This window comes from Bombus flavifrons, chromosome 5 (assembly GCF_040668555.2).
Source record: "Bombus flavifrons isolate JBK064 chromosome 5, iyBomFlav1_principal, whole genome shotgun sequence".
NCBI lineage: Eukaryota > Metazoa > Arthropoda > Insecta > Hymenoptera > Apidae > Bombus > Bombus flavifrons.
This window is the reverse complement of record NC_138446.1, coordinates 7380654-7398905: the sequence shown is the minus strand read 5'-3', so window position 1 is coordinate 7398905 and position 18252 is coordinate 7380654. Positions and strand designations below refer to the sequence as shown.

At 35.2% G+C, this 18252-nt stretch overlaps 1 long non-coding RNA gene across 2 annotated transcripts in view; it reads left to right on the top strand.

Annotated features, from left to right (window-relative positions):
• LOC138179723 (uncharacterized) overlaps positions 1-18252 on the top strand; it is a 162802-nt gene that overhangs the window by 141124 nt on the left and 3426 nt on the right. For both annotated transcript variants that reach the window (XR_011173104.1, XR_011173103.1), the window contains exon 3: positions 4678-4800. This is a non-coding gene — a long non-coding RNA (uncharacterized LOC138179723). The remainder of the gene's footprint in view (positions 1-4677; positions 4801-18252) is intronic.

Sequence of the window (18252 nt, the reverse complement as noted above, 5' to 3'; positions counted from 1 at the left end):
TACCAATGAGACGTATGTGGATCGAGCAATTACATTTTTTTGGAAAATGGAGTTCGAACGGTTAAGGAATAGAGTGACCACGTGCAGGTAGATTTTCACTCGAAAATCTTGCAATTCTTAGGACGATTATCGCGTTTGCTTTAAAAGTGCAAGATGCTCGAAGCTTACGAATGAATGTAATTTAATTTGCCACTTTATACGATAAGGAAACTAATTTATGTGCCTCTCAGAAGCCTTTTGATCGACGAATCTGCGACAGAAAATTAATTTGCCGCGGTTGGAATACAGTTTGTCGTAAACAGAATGGGATTTAAGATGAGTATTTTGGAAAAGAATTAATTGCAATGCTTTTGGAGAGGGATATGAATTTTGGAATTGGATTGTTGATATAAATGTGAGAACACCGAGGAAATTGTTCGAGTTTCGAAGCTTTATTTGCATTATAATACGATCCGTTGCTTCTAGAGACGCGTGTAAAACTGTGTGGCAATCGTCTGTGACTTTAAATTTTACATGCGTGTACGACAAAGAAACAGATCTGAGCTGTTGGGTGGAAATTCTGTAAAGATGATCACGTGTAATTACAAATCGATTTATACTTCGCGGTTTCTAATAAGAATAAACAGAGAAACGGATCTTAAAGGTAAAGAAATGAACGTACGTGAGACGTGAATTAATTGCAATTTTTAAAAAAAAGATGGGGTTAAAAATGAACGAAGAGAAAAACAAGGTAAATTGCGCTTTTTAATACGGAGGATACGAATATTAGAGGCGAAAGAGGCAGGAAAAGGCAAACCTGGAACTTTCTACGTTATGAAAAATTTGTAGATACACTGAGGCTAAAGAAACTTTAAACCAAGAAATAAATTTTTAATGGGAAAATATTCAGCGACGTGAACAGGTTATCTAATGCTTGACAAGTTGAATTGCTAATTTAATGTTGGGCAACGCGATCAAAATATCTTCGTTACTATTCTTGCACCAACATCGTTATACCATAAATATTAAATAAAATCGGGACAGCAACATAGCGAGATTGTGTCATAATTAATGCGTATTTTGCAAAAATAGATATTAACACTAGAACTAGGAAAATTCAAATTGACAGGTTTTACAATTTTATTTTAAAATTCCTGCTCCATGTTATATTTTTTTCCGCAATGATGTAACGACTTTCGCAACGATAACTAGAAGAATAATCTAATGAATTTTATTTTGTTTTTTATGTATCCAAACTGAAAATAATTTTGTACCAAGGATACGTATATCAATACCAGTCAAAATGATTGGTACTTGTCAAAATGCAAAAGGGTGCTGCAATCTGTTTATTTTGTACAACTTCCCACACGTTTTTCAAATTTTTGCTGCGTATCATTCGATATGACGATATCATTTATCAAGAAAATTCCGGATCGATCGCTGGATCGCTGGATGCTAACAATAGAAATACCACAGCGGTCAAAACGACTGGTTCTACAATTTTATAAATGTGTCGACCCTCGTTTAGGGATCACGGTGGATTAATAATACCAAAAATGTACTACATAACCTGGAATTCCTTCAGTAAGGAAGTAATAAATCAATAAACATAAAAATATTCTATTATTACGTATTCTTAAAAGAGCAGTCATTTTGATCGGTTTTGATAGAAATAGCTTTGTGTTAACTATCGGTATTTCTAGCGTTAAAAACATACAAAAGATACGACTTAGGAAAAGGAATTAGAAAAATGAAGAAACACCGTTCTCGTGACAATTAACTCTTTCGTGCGTATCTACATGAGCAGCTGGCTTTCAAGTTTCCATACGGTTTTTCCACGTCTCACGCGAATTCCAACCACGTGCCGTTTCGTCGCGGTAAATTCAGCTTGTCCTGTGAGGGTGGCAGCCGTTGAATTAACGACGGTACAAATTTAACTCGGTCGCGTGCAACAAATAAACGAACGCCGCTGCAGGCTAAATAATTATTGCCGAGCAAAATGGCGTGCTGAGCGGCCAGCCAGCGTAGCGGCCATTTGTACGTGGCCAACTCATAAACGCGGCCCAACTCTGCTCTGCCACGGTCCTCTCTGTGTTGCACGAGACCCGTTTTCTACAGAAAACAGCTGCTTGAACCTTTCAGTGACCCTACAATGGCAACAGAATATGCCACAGTTACGATTTCATTTACCTGAAACTCACGAGATTTTTAAAACTCTTTGTCCGTGCAGTACGCACGTTGTAATAGAAGACGAATTGCCAAACGAATTACACTGTTAACACATTGTTGACCGGCAATTTTTACTGAGAATTTATCTCATGTCACCGGCTATTATTTCGTAATTGAATGTGGAAATGAAACAATATAAATAAACACTAATAAATTTTAATTATTATTCAACTTTTAATATTTTTTTGGCGAAAAAAAACGCATCACGAGTTTACTCGTGGCAACGTTTGACCATGAAAACACGAGTTAACTCGTGACCGGTCAACAATGTGTTAAGATTCGTGTCGTTACAAGGATAATTACGAGTAATCACGTATTTTGTATTTTATCTACCGTGTGAAAAGCGTATGTTAACCGTTTGATTGCTAAACGTGCGTATACAGGGCGTCTGCGAAATCACGGTACAAGTCGGCTGATGATTCTACGCGTGGAAATAAATCGAAAGAAGAGAGCAACGTTTTTCTTCGTTTAAGGCTTTGTTTTCCAGAGAAACGAGTTTGGAAACCCAGCAGGCAGCCGCGTACGTAAATATAAATTATGAAACTTTTGTTTCTTTATTATTGTTATTGATTATTATTACTTTCTTTACTCTGTGTTTAATTTTAATGGTTTCATAGTCGAGGATGAGGCTAGTACCTTTTAAGAATCATTTTATTAATCAGGAAGCAAATAGCGACACTGTTCAAAATGACAACGTGAGTTCGCGCTCGTCATCCATATGCAGATGCGCTAGTTACAGTAAATAATACGTAGAAGATAGTTCTAGATATAATCGATGGATTTAATCGATAGGTTTAAAGGTGTGTGCTGAATTAAAATGTTCTAAAACAGCGTCTTTTTGTGATTTTTTTTAGAAGAGAAAGAAAGAAATGAAGTTATTGAATTTTGAGGTATAGTTTTATATATATTTAACGAATACAAAATTTTTTTTTAAAGTAAAAAAGCAAATTATAACAGATTTCTAAGCCTATTTCATGGGCTGCAGGTTTCAATCGGCGTGAAAGATCCACCTCGTAATTCTTGACTGAAACGAAAAACCAAAAAAGGATTAAATTATTATATATTTTTCTTCTCGATGAATTAAAAAAAAAGGCAGGAAATAGTGTGAAATTAAAAATTTTGGCGGGTTTAAAGAAAAAATGTGTTTTTTTAAAAAGAAAAATAAACTTTAAGGTACTATAACAATTATTTAAATAAACTTTTTGACGAACTTTTTTAATTCATCGAGGATAATTTAATCCTTTTTTGGTTTTTCGTTTCAGTCAAGAATTACGAGGTGGATTTTTCATGGCGATTGAAAACTCCAGCCTATGAAATAGGCTTAGAAATCTGTTATAATTTCATTTTCTTATTTTAAAAAAATTTTTTTTCTATTCGTTAAATATATATAAAACCATACCTCAAAATTCAATAACTTCATTTCTTTCTTTCTCTTCTAAACAAAAATCACAAAAAGACGCGGTTTTAGGACATTCTAATTCAGGACACCCCCTTAAGATATTCTTTTGCTTTTTATCCCTAATAAAGGAAAAAATAACAGCTATTGTGATCCTACTTCTAAATACAGAAATAGCAACAGGTTATGGGCCCAGGTTCAATAATTAGTTATTATTTTATTGAAAATATTATTAATAGTGATAATATTGAGGAGCGTAGACGATAACCTAAAAAATAAAAAAGAAAGAGCGTGATCGATGATTCAGTGTTGAATATCATAAAGGCGCTCTTTTTTTTTATTTCTAGTCCATGTAAGAATGTGCAATAAAGGTTTCTCGGCTCAGAATGGTGTGATAGATTAAGAAGAATAAAATAATAGCTATTGTGAGCCTACGTCTAAATACAGAAATAACAACAGACACTGTCCACGTTTAACAAAATACAGACGTGAGCAGAAACAACAGTTTCATAATTCGAAACTACCAGGCGACAGACGGCTACCTGATGAATGTTCAAACTCATTTTTCTTGAAAACGAAGCCTCAAGCGAAAAACACGTTGTTCCTCTTCTCCACTTATTTTTCTATCTGGAATCATCAGCTGATCGTTTGTACCATAATTTCGGAGACACCCTGTACATGTACTTTCACGTTCATTAATATATATAGAAAATATTAATTTACATTAATATATAGGGAAGCATATATATACGTTTGGTAAATTTTACTCAGAAAAACATATTTACTGTCTTGGTAAATCGATAAAAGCTGAGAAAAATTTGCCAGGTGAAGAATTCGTAGAATTAGAAGAAAAAGGTGAGTCAATAAGTTAGGAAGAAAAGAACTGGCTATGTTTTAAAATAAATAAGTATTATGTGGTCAGCAATTTTTATTTTGCTCTATTAAAAATTCAATTGGTGTTCTATTAAAAGTTTGTTATTGCCTGAGTATAAGCAAGAAAGAAATAGTTATGTACATCAAAAATCTACATGAAAAAACGTTTTTTCTAAATAGCGTAACATTTTTGTTTGCAGCACATCGCCAGTTTAATCGACAACGAGAGAGTTAATTCACGTCTGGTTCGATGAACTTCTGTCAATCGAACGCTGTCATCTGAATACTCGGAGTGCGAAGTCCTGGTTTTGTAGAATTTCACGGTGAATATCGAACGAACCATTCGTAATATTTGGATTATGTATAAAACTCGTAGACTGAACATTTGATTTTGATGATGCGAGAACGAAGTATTGCATAATTCAATACTTTTTAAGAAATAGTAGCAAGTAAATTAGAAATGTTCATTTAATACCACGTCTGATATTTTTCTATATTACCATTATTTCCAATGTTACTTTAGGATTATTTTACAACTTGGTCTTCTTAAAACTATATTTTATTCCGGTTTCATCATTGTTTTACAGTTTCGTCTTTCTTTAGATCACCGCCTCATTCGTCTCTTCGATGTAGAAAATATCTGTCTATTCGAGATTGAAACTGTGCTAATTTACAGATCTCGTTAGGATCTTTATTCTGATCGTAGAACGATTTCATTCTTTCAGTGAAATATTTCAAGCTGAAATACTTCGAAAGGAACTTTTACAATCTCGTTACATCTCTTCTGACTGTACTGTCTACGTTTTTTAACGTTGTTCGTATGCAGATTTCGTTGGATGAAAACGACAAACTTGTGGGACACGAATGAAAGAGAAATTCCTTTGGTTAGCCATTACTTGATACGCGTAAACCACTCAAAAATCATACTAATCCACTCCATTTTGTGAAAATTTTATAATTTTAATATACCGAAATATAATAAATCTACTGCTTTATTTCGGTCTTTTTCTAACATTCAAAAAAAATGTCCAGCAAATTCTTGTTGATACAGATGATTTTTCGCTTTAATTTTACGTGATACGTCTTGTTAAAATTCTAGAAATTTTTTTGGTCTGCTGAAATAATAGCAATAAATATGTAAATATAAATATAAAAATATGAATATAAAGATACAGAAGCTAAACGTTTATTTGTTAAAACTGATTTGATTTCTGCGTGACTAAATATATATGGAAATGTTTAAAGATTAATTTTCAAATGTAGTGTAATAAATGAATTTAACAATTTCGAAAAAGGCAAAGATTTGAATAAAATCGAATATACCTGCGGTGTATCATTGCTAGCTAGGAATCACGTTTTTAATTTAGCGCTGTTTAACAGATTCAATTTCATTATTCGCTCGAAACAACTTTGTTTACGGAGCCCTTCGTTCGATATTTTTCTTACCTTTATGAAACGAGGATTTTCAATTTTCCGCGAAGCGATACGATTTTGTATTTCATATTGCCGCAACCCGGGAAATAAACTATTAAATTTAACCTACATTTACGAGATTGGTACAGGTAAATCGTACTTTATCTCTTCGATACATTCTGTGATTGAAATTTTTCTAAAATTTCTTCCACCGTTTAAATTACGACCACGTCTGCAAATAAAAACAACTAGTAACGTGTTAAATAAATAGACGAAATAAATAACGGAAGCTCTAAATCGACCATATAATTAAAACATTTGAAACAGAGATATTACAAAATTCTATTTAAATTCCACTATCAAAAAGCTACATTTTTGAAAAAGTCTCCTCCATTTACTCGAATTGTATCTCGCTCTGCGATACACATTATGTAAATTCTAATATAAAAATAAGAATTACACGTACATTAACATTAATAATAATGGAAAATAATTATTATTCAAATAATATTCAAAAATTCTACTCATCTAAATTTTCCTAAAATTCCCCCCTCTTATTTAAATTCTAATTACTCGTATAATCTATATTATACAAATTATCGCATAAAAATACATTAACAATAATAATAATAAAAAAAAAGATAGCGAGAAAGATAGTAAGACACGCGTTTAAAATATTAAAAAATTCTATTTGAAAGTTATTATAAATTCGTGAAAAAGTAGATCTTGTGGGAAACTTTGGCAATCTACGGTGTCTCTGTTTAAACTGAAAATTTCCAATTTTTCGAAGCAAACAAAGAGAAGCACAAAGAGTGCAGTGACGAACGAGGCCAGAGGCCTGTAAGCGCGCGAATCGAGAAGGAAGGGAGAAACGGAGCTGAGAGAACGAGAGAACAGAGGAACGTCTGTTCAGAGGCACGCGCTGCCATATCGTTGCGCAACAGCTTGACCGATCCATCGACTCGAAACACGCGTCGACGATTAACCGCGTTATCCCTATTTGCATGCGGCATTTATACGCCACGCTAATTAGAAGCTACGTATTGTCTATCTATTAATTTGCTCGTTTTTCCGGTTTCTTCCTATCGCCAGATTGTAAGATGTGTTTCGCACGACTTTGTTAGGAAAAGATGAATTCCATAAAATAAATAGTCTGTGTTAAATAGTCTGTGGTTAAACATTCTTAAGTATAATTATAAAAATTGAAGTAATTCAACGAAACTTTTTGCTATTTGTTCTCCTGAAACTGGTAAACGTTAAAACCATAGCCTTTTCCTCGGTTTTACTTCGATCGCTTTTAAACTGTTCCAATCGTTTGGTCGTTTGATCGAGTGTGATCTCAATCATGTAATAGAGATAATTTTATTCGCGATATTCTGTGTACGAACTAAATAATTTTCCAACTATTGCAAGAGTAAAAATTTCTTCGATTCTATATTTTCAGTTGTCTGATAATCGTAAGCTGCATTTATAGTTTCTTCGTTGCACGTTAATTTAATCTTCGGAACGTGCGCGTGATACAAGTTCTAATGTATATGGATATTTCGAAAAATATTGAATTAATTAATTGAATAATTATTTCAATAATAAAAATCGAATAAATCTTATTTCATTTTTCATTACCTTTGAATTGCCTAAATTGAAGAAAACAGATTGAGATTCGTTTTAACGGTTATACGGAATAAAAACTGATTCGTAGCGTTTAAACTGGAACGCAGACGAAATACGGACGCGTGAAACATTACCTGGGAGTTACACCGGGTTATACAGGGTTAACTGGTAAAGTGGTTATAATGCGCCAGTGCGTCATGCAGCGTCCTTGGTGCAGTGCACATGACGCACGGATGCATCGTGTGCGAAAACTTTTCCACGTTTGATTGTCACAAGTCTGCTCGTTTAAAATCCACACGTTTCGTGCGTTTCTTTCTTTTCTGCGTTTCGTTTGAATTATTTAAATCAATTAATTCAAGCTTGTTTGATCTCACGTTTCTTTAAATATTCGATTCGAACAATTTCTTACGAACGTTGAGACAATAAATAAACGATAACGCGAAGACGTAATAAACATATCCGATTTAATTTTGAAAGAAATGACATTATTTTCCAAATATATTAAAAAGATTCAAATTCATTTCGTAGTCATCGAAACATACTGGCTATTGCTCGGAAGTTTCACCATTTACATATTTAGGTATTTAATAATAATTACGTATTCTATAGAAAGAAAACCAATGAAAAATTGTTACTCAGAAAAATAAGATACAAAGCTAACAGGAACCTGCTAAAGGCTTTCGATGTATTACGAAACAGCCAGAACACCATATTATATCTTCAATTTCTTTTCTTTCACAAATTACCCGATATCAGATAGCAGAACCGATCTCAAACTTTTGACCTGTGATGTGTCCTAGGCTAATAATAAAACTAAAAATCCTCCCACACTCATTTCCATCGAGCGTTCTACCTGACAGGCTTTGCACGTGATTTTTCCACGAAAATTTCCCTGTCACTGGGATTAGAGACGCGTTTTGTCCATGTTGGTGGACAAGCGCGTCGGTCAGCGACGGTCGATTAAAAAATATCGAGAGGCACGGAGAAAAAGAAAAGAGGATAGAGAAAGAGAGAAGAGGGAACGGAACGAGGTCGAAGTCGAACGGAAGACAAGATTGATTACTAAGCGGAACGTATGGAGGGTCGGGGACAAAGCAGAGACAAAACAGATCGAAACACCATCCACGCTTGGGGCGGGTTTCTATTTGAGCACCCTCGGCCACGCTCGAGTGCCTTACTAATTCGATTAAACGTCGCTCCCGACCTTCCGTACCTTCGACACGTGACAGTCTAATTAGCGTGCGATTATTTCTGTAATGCCAAACAGGCCACCCGTACGTTATTTGTGTCGTGAAATAATATTGGGGAAGGTATCGATGGTGTTTTTAGAAGATTTCCTATGGCGGAGCGGCAAATCATACGCTTGCAATGAGTTTCAGTTTGATTAATGCTAGAACTACCAGTCGAATTGAGTGGTACTTATCAAAGTGTAAGAGGTTCCTGCAATCTGTTTATCGAAGCCCAATTAACCAGTTTCCTCGTTTTGTACAACTTCCCGCGTGTTTTGAAAATTTTTACTGCGTATCGTTCGATATGATGATATCATTTGTTAAGAAAATTCCGGATCGGTCGCTAGATCGCTAGATGTAATTCTAGTGTTAAATATTTGCGTTTTAACTGACTTAGACGCGAGTACATGTCTTTTAGTCGACCCGATGAAATTGCAACTGAGCTGCTTTTTCAAATACGTTATGTATGTATTAGGTTGTCCGAAAAGTTTCTTTCGTTTTATAAGAAAATAATTTTTTATATTAGTTTATCGAATTATACACGAACATAATAATAGAAATAGAACGAAATGGATCCTACCTAATTCAATAAAATAATATAAAACGGAAATTGTTGTTCATCTATTATCATCTTATGAAACGAAAAAAACTTTTCAGACAAGTTAATACAATGGTTGGAAGAAATATTTCTTCATACTCTTGCTTTTCATCGAAGCGTATTTTTTTTTTTTTATATATATATGGCAGGTCCATTTCATTTTTACGATATCGATCGTACTATCGATGACACGAAATTCAATGTACTTGAATGTACTAATTAATTGCTATGTACCTGATGCGATAAATACAATGATGTGTAAATGCTTTTTGGTAATTGGGAATTTCCTAGATATATGAATATCGTAGAAGAAAGAGTGTATTTTAACGTTCCTTTACGTCAAATTTCTACGTGATAAGTAAATTCGCGAGACATTCGTTCTTTTTTATTCGCGTTATAAACACTAATTTGAAAAATTGAATGATTCTATAAAAACTTGCATCTAATAGAATCTAGAAAATCTAATAGAATAATAGAAAATTGCGTTTAATAGAATCATTCGTAGAGCGCAATGAACTAGAGAGTAACAAATACAATAAAAAATTGAGTAATCGAAATATCCAGATTGGTTAAAGCAATGAACGAATAAAAATTATCCACTAAATATTTATTGTCTATGAAATTCTTATTTGATAACATGGAATATCCCTACAGATTGCAACCCACGGTTCCCAAAAGAAGCTTTTAACAAGCTCCTAATCATTTCTCGGGTTAATCTCGTTCCCTGTTAAATGTTCTAATACTTATACACTGACATGTATTTTCTTACGTACACAGAGCGTCATGAAGGTGCGTTTAGGCGAAGCGAGCTCGTTCTTGCGCCGCTTCGTGGTGGGTTTAGACCAACGGAGAGTATATTCGTTGTCCGCTCGGTAAAATTAAAAGATGATATCGTAATCGAGCATTCGTCCACCGATCGGATAAAGAATGATCTCACTTTCTTCGCGTTTCTGTACACGTTTGGTTAACTGTAAATTGTTAAAATTTCGTTCAGCGTGAAAGCACAGCCGAACGAATGCTCGTTTGCGCTATTCATTTCACGAAATTTTACCAGAGCGGTGAAAGAGCTAAACGCACCATTAAACGTAATTAGAGCGGAAAATCGAAGCGTAAACGAGCATTCGACGACTGTTCGTCAAATAAAAAAATGGCACGTTATGAAAGATCCTAAGAACGTTTGAAAAATCTTCATTTCTTCGTCGGTTATGGTTGCCACGAGTCTAATCGAAGATCGAACTGGAAATAACTCTCGAGCATTCCAGATGCTCGGTCTAATCTTTACAAACGTTCGTACACAAAATTGTAAATGAGTTTACGAAGCTATCGGTCGATGGTGGTTTACAGAAAACGAGCAGTAAAACGCTGCTGCTCTCGTTCTATATTCTTGCTGGTTCGTTCTAAACGCGGCTAGAGGTGTTGCAGCGAGTCGAATCGGCTCTTGAATCGCATCGAATCGGCCGAATCGATCGATTTACGATCACCAGCGCACACCTGACCGACCATAGAGTGGCGCCGATCGAAACGCGGGTATGCACGCGCTCATTCCCGCATTATTCGTCGCGTATAAGTGGGAACGTACACACATGGGTGCAAGTTAGGTCGCACGGCTGACCCAGATATGCGCGCAGCGTCGCGTCGTCGCGCGAAGCGAAACGCGATTGAAACAGCCCGCTCTAGATTTCGCCGCCGTTTGTCGTATCATCGGCCATCGTATCGCGCGAAATATCGTCACGCGACGTCTTCTACTGGGATCCTGATCTATACAGAACTACTACGATCGATCTACTAACTATGCTAATAGACGTAGCTACGTGCAAGTTGCTACAAAGTCGCTCGACAGTACAAACTTTATGGCGTCTATTCAGGTAGTTTTGTTCTTAATGCTGTTGTCAATTGCCGCGGTTGTTCATGGTTGTGTGGTTTCTGGGTAAATGGAACGGAAACGTTGGATAGATTCTGGTTGGACGAGACGTGTTGTTTAGGTGAATCGAGTTTACGTGTTCCGAGGAAAGTGAATGCAAAAGGAAATATTTTCGTATTGGCGGACTGCGAATGTTTAGGGAAATTCAGGTTTTTGTATAATCATTATTTTATACCCTTGGAAATAGAATCGTATAAATATGAAGTAACGTGCAAGATAAATAGAGATTTGTTTCATCCTTGAAATGCTGTAACGAATGCTGTACACGCCTTGGATATTTTGTATATTTTTGTAGATCATGTGCAATGCGCATTCGAATTTCTCATAAACGTAGAAACATTGGCAGTGGGTAAGCAAATAAAAGGATAACTTTGATAATATGCAATCGATCATTGAATTTTTCAATTCCTCCTTATGTCTCTTTCCTGTAGCCTTCAAAATTATCACATTTATCTTAACAAATTCTTAAATTGTATCTCATTGTTGTACGTTATTTAATGCTAATAAACCTGAAAGCCAGAGACCAAGTTGGAGAAGAGTTCAGACTCTTCGCTGTCGCGACTCAGGCATATTAAAATTTCGATATTTCTTTTATCCGCCCTTGTGCTTCGATTTAAGGCAACCCCGTTGCAAATATACGAAACAGAAGGCATAGAGTTTTGTCGTATCTCCGATAAAAAGTCTGCTCTTGAAAGTAGCTGCGAAATGGTTTTAATAAACCTGAAAGCCAGAAACCCGGTTATAGTTGAAGGAGAAGCTTCTGCTGTCGTGACTAAGCTGCATTAACATTTTTTTATCCCCCATGATATCTAAATTTAAGATGATCCTATAGATACGCAGAAGACGTAGAATTCTTTTGCCCTTGATAAAAATTCTACTCTTGTAAAATAACTGGAGAACAGTTCTAATAAACCTGAAAGCCGGAAACGTAGTCGGAGAAGAACCTAAACTCGAAACCCTTGGCTGTGGCGAATAAGGCGTCGTAACCATAACGCAGCCTCGAGTTCCAGCCGTCTGGCAGACGAGGCGCACAAGCTGAGCGTATCCGGCACGAACGTGCGCATAAGTGCACACCGGAATGCCCGACGTAGCAGCGGTGCATACTTAGCGGTGCATACGCGCCGCACACGCATACACTCGGTCACGCGATCCTGTATGCGCATACACTGTCTCTCAAAAGTATACGGACGCTTGGTTACGTTTGACAAAATGTGATGTGAAATCGTAGTAACGTAGGAGCAGCTGATTTTTATTATTTTGTCGTTGTTGCGTTATGGTTGTATGTGTATAGGTGTACGCATATGTCGTCTCTGAATTGGAGATGTAATTTAAGAAATTGTGAAAGAACGAGTGGAAGATGTGAGATATCGTCTTAAGTTTGAGAGAATGTGACTTGAATCGCGGCTACGAGCAACCACGCAACCATCTTGTTATTTATTCGTTGTTGATGTACGTTGTATATGTTGCAGAGTGTTTTTAAAGCGAAATGTGTCACATAGAATGGGCTTAGAAGGTTGGTTAAACGCGCCAAGTAACATCGTTTAGATTTGATAGAGGAAATATAACGTGAGTTCTAGAAAAGAGTAACTTCGACGATCGTAGTACAGGCCGCTTGGTTATGTTTGACAGAGTGTGATGTGAAATCGTAGTAACGTAAGAGCAGCTGATTTTTATTATTTTGTCGTTGTTACGTTATGGTTGTATGTGTATAGGTGTACGCATATGTCGTCTCTGAATTGGAGATGTAATTTAAGAAATTGTGAAAGAACGAGTGGAAGATGTGAGATATCGTCTTAAGTTTGAGAGAATGTGACTTGAATCGCGGCTACGAGCAACCACGCAACCATCTTGTTATTTATTCGTTGTTGATGTACGTTGTATATGTTGCAGAGTGTTTTTAAAGCGAAATGTGTCACATAGAATGGGCTTAGAAGGTTGGTTAAACGCGCCAAGTAACATCGTTTAGATTTGATAGAGGAAATATAACGTGAGTTCTAGAAAAGAGTAACTTCGACGATCGTAGTACAGGCCGCTTGGTTATGTTTGACAGAGTGTGATGTGAAATCGTAGTAACGTAGGAGCAGCTGATTTTTATTATTTTGTCGTTGTTACGTTATGGTTGTATGTGTATAGGTATACGCATATGTCGTCTCTGAATTGGAGATGTAATTTAAGAAATTGTGAAAGAACGAGTGGAAGATGTGAGATATCGTCTTAAGTTTGAGAGAATGTGACTTGAATCGCGGCTACGAGCAACCACGCAACCATCTTGTTATTTATTCGTTGTTTATGTACGTTGTATATGTTGCAGAGTGTTTTTAATGCGAAATGTGTCACATAGAATGAGCTTAGAAGGTTAGTTACACGCGCCAAGTAACATCGTTTAGGTTTGATAGAGGAAATATAACGTGAGTTCTAGAAAAGAGTAACTGCGACGATCGTAGTACAGGACGCCTCTAAATTGGAGATACAATAGAGAAAGGGGTGGAGAAAATCAATTGGATATCGTAAAGTAAGGTTTTTCACTGAGAATCTGATCCACATTGTTGTTATAAATATATTACAATGATTTTTTATTTAATCGTTATTATTAAAGTTACGGTAACCTTTATCTCGAGAGGCCACAATGTGAAAATTGTTAGATCGCCAATTTCTGAAACGTAACAATTTCTTCGCTCGTGAATCCCCTAATTTCTAATATCATAAATCTCACATTGATTTATTAATATTTTTCCAAATTTCTAAGGACCTTCGCTAACACGATTAACAGTCTAACTTACAATCTGCAAATCTATTTATATGCACATAAAGTTACAAATTGGTCAAACCTCTAGATATTAGGTTGTCCGAAAAGTTTCTTTCGTTTCATAAGGTGATAATAGATGAACAACAATTTCTGTTCTATATTATCTTATTGAATTAGGTATGATCTATTTCGTTCTATTTCTATTATTATGTTCGTGTATAATTCAATAAATTAATATAAAACAAAAAACATTGTGCTTCTATTATTTCCTTATAAAAGGAAAGAAACATTTCGGACAACTTAATATAATACTTACGAGTAACAGTGCATGTACGCGTCAGAGACACTCTGAGTGCTGTCAGAGCTAAAGAGAAAGAGAGAAAAAGAGAGAAAGAGAGAACAGTCAGGAGCGGGTTCCGCTGGTGCGTGCGGGCATGTGCAAGCGCAAGGTCGTGTCGGGGTTGGGAATTCGGACTGCCAAGGGTTCCCACCCCTTCGTATTGCACTAGAATTCTGACACTACTACCTGGACGACCGACTGCTGCTAGACGAAGATGGAGAACAACAGAGAAAAGAGTGGGAGGCAGATAGAGAAGGGCCACTCCGTCTCGTTTCCTTTCCGAAGCGTATCCTTCGGGAATACGTACCGGGTGAACCCACAGGATTCCATGCATCGGGTTGGTTCGCAAACCTGTTTCACAGGGGGAATTTGACATGTTCCCTGCTAATCCGATTTTCACGAGCCATACGTTATCATGATAATAATTTTCGTGTAAAATTAGTAACACTGATTTTTACGCGTTTTATTTACCAATTATTGTGAAATTATAAGTGTAAATAATATTTATGATTTTTACAGTTATCCTTCTATTGTATTTGCATACTATGTGTGCGTTATTGACCAGCGATTTTAAGTTATTTTTCATCTTTTTTATATTTTCCTTTAAATCTAACTTTGCTTAGAAAGATTAAGGTAACGCGTCGCAATGAAAGCTATTGGACGATATTCTAGAAACTTGGAAGAATATTCAAGAATTTTGGGCGATTTTTTAAAAAAGAGACGGATCGCATGGATGTAAAGGACTCAGTGTGCAGTCGACGCCAGTAAAAATAAGGTTGCAAACGAAGGATTATGGATTATTGCGTGAAATCGGTTTCTGCGATGTGAAAATTTCTGTTTTATTTAAAAGTTACCGCGATATTACGTATCTTTATATCATATATGTGTGTATAATTTTTTAAACTACGAATTTCATCAAATTTTATTTAATCAGATTAGTTATTAAAGTACTACATGATTATTAAAGTACATATGCTGCAAGCTAAAGTAGTATTGGAAATTATACGAGGAACAATATAATTCGTTATGTTTCATTCAATTTTCCGATAGTTAATATTAATTCGGATCAATAATTTTAATATTGTATAATGTATAAATATTCTCAAAACATATTTTGTTTTATTCATTTGAAAAATATACCAATTAGATCGAAACGATCGATAGTGTCTCGACTGAGATCAGTGTAAAATATTACAAATAATATAATTGTAAAGTATTAATTATAAATTAGATTATAAATAACTGGTTTTAATACTGTTAACCCTTAACGTGTTTTTCTATTACAATGTTCGTCGCAAAATCGTTTTCGTTTACTCCATATCGTTCCGTTTCATGACGTGCATCGTTGTTTGACGTATACTTACACGTCGTTTCGTTTATACGTCATTTCCGTTTATAACTGGCGTACGATGAACGTGTCGAGATTGTACAATACGTCATTACATACATTTGCAAGATTATGAGTTGCGAAATGGATAGTAATAGGTAGCCTAATAATAAGATTGGCTAAGCTTAATGATAAAAGAATATGAAACACGTAACATAATCAATAAAATATATTACATCGTAGCGGGGAATATAGTTTGAAAATATAATTTTTCATTATAAACTTCGATTCGTTTTTAAATCATTAGACTCTGTGCATCACTATGGAATATAGTGATAAGTATTTGTAAAATTATAAATTTCAAATTATATCTTTCTATATCGATTTATATAATTTCGCGAAAAATGAATAAAATTTGTTTCAGTTTTGTATAAAATTTTGTAAAAAGCTACGCGGAATATTTATTTCGTCCTTAAAGGAATTTTAACAATGTTCTTTCGATATTTGATTGAATCAATGATTAAAACGTTACGAATGAATTTCCGTAACCGTAAAAAATTCCCCAATGGAATTGTCAGCAAGAGCCGTAAGCCAGCCCTTTTTTCATCGGTAGGAAGATAATTCAGGAAGGAAGAAGAATCTTTTGATGAACAGAAATGCCGGGAAAGGATTGAAGTTCCTTTTCCAAGTGGATGAAGTACGTAGTTGGAGTGATAATTGACTGGGCGATGATGAAACTGGCTGACTCGCGATCTTCCTAGAGGTAGCTAATATTTACGTTGAACTAACAGGAAAAGGAAGTTCTTCGTGAAGTAGGAAAAAGCTTCTCTTAATGCGAAATAGCCACTCGTTCTTTCAAAATAACGGCTGAACGAATCCCTAGTAAAAAATTAATAAACAAGCGATTAAGAATTCAAAATCTGTTTTCTAAATAATTCCAGAAACGGAAAGAGTTTCTATATTGTTTAAAACATCTTCAGAATTGATTAAATAAACGTAACGATATTTCTTAGAATAATTAACAATTATGTTATTATAATCTTTCTTTCGATGATTTTTTACTAGAAAAATACTACAATAGAAAGGAAAAATATTTCTTGATTCTAAAGTTTCTTGAAAATTCTCGAAACTGATGAAAAGCGTTGCTATCGAATATGAAAAAAAATTAAATCGTTTCCAACCATCTAAATGTATTTTCTTTATTATACCATCGTACACCGTAAATAAATAAAAATCATGTGGAGGTTAAAGAGGACCAGTTGCGCGATAATTTCGCAACGATCACCCGTTATACAGGCAGACCGATCTGTTCGCGTAATATTATAGTTCGGTGAACAGTAATCTGGGTTACGCCCTCCGCTCGATTCATAAGAACCGCGCGTTAAAGTAGGAGAGAACGTGATTTCTCTCGTACCTTCGTTCTTTCTCCCTCCCCCTGTCGCCCTTCTCTTTTCTAGCGACACCCTTTTCCTCTCTTTTCCTTTTTCATGCTTTCTCCAAACGCTCTCTTTACTTTAACCCCTTTCCCAATCTCTGTTTCTAATACTTCAGTTCTTCTCTTCTTTTTCTGTGTTTCCCTGCTTCCTTTTTTCACTTTCACCCTTCTTTTCTTTTTATCCTTTTTACCTTTTATCTGCTCTTTTAATTAGCACACTCGCAATTTTATCTTACGTTGCCTTCATCTCCAATAACCATCTTCTTTTCTACAAGATACTGTAAATGTTGAAGTTCTGAAGTCTACAGAAAACAATTGGCATTGATATTCAAGTATAGAACTACCATTGATAGTTGATAGTTTTACAGCTAATTATTATTTACTAGTTTTTACTAGTTCAGTTTTATCAGTCTGTAAATGTGTAAGAGAAGGTGTTCACTGTTTAACCATTTAACACCGAGCAGTTGCACTGCTTTTCAAAATCACTTTCGATCAATTTCAAAAAACGCTCCTTTTCAAAATTCGTCAAACTTTGTCCCTGATTAATGTCCCTAATCTTTCTTGGTCAGGCTCCATTGACAGAACAGCGAATAATTTATAGATCGGATTAATATTCCTAATAAATCTTTGATCTGAAAATAACAAAACACCTATGTATAATATATAAATAAATTTTACATCTTTTAGACAATTTGAATTTAACGAACCAGATGTTGAATGGTTAAACAGAGAATTTACCCAATGTTTCATTTTTTCCTTCCCATTTTTCTCCTAAAATTAATATTAAAATTTCTATCGATACTTATTATTCTGTTCTATTGAAAAACACTGTGAGTACTTTCAATGCTCCATCATATTCGTAACGCATATTTGTATCATCCTGAATAACAGAACAATTAACGTCCTAAGAGAGAATGGCGAGAAGAAAATTGAAGGAAATGGTCCAAACTTGTTGCATGCCATCCGGACGCTTCTTTCACCCTCTCACCCTTATCTTCTCATTTCTCTTACATTTCTCCGCGGATATTTCTTGGTCTCGTCATACTAACCAGGAATTTCCAAATGGATCTTCATTTTTTAGATGGCCATTTTTCTCACGTCCATTTTCGCGCGTCTTTTTGTTCCTACGTTGCAAGATCCGGCTATGGCGAACGG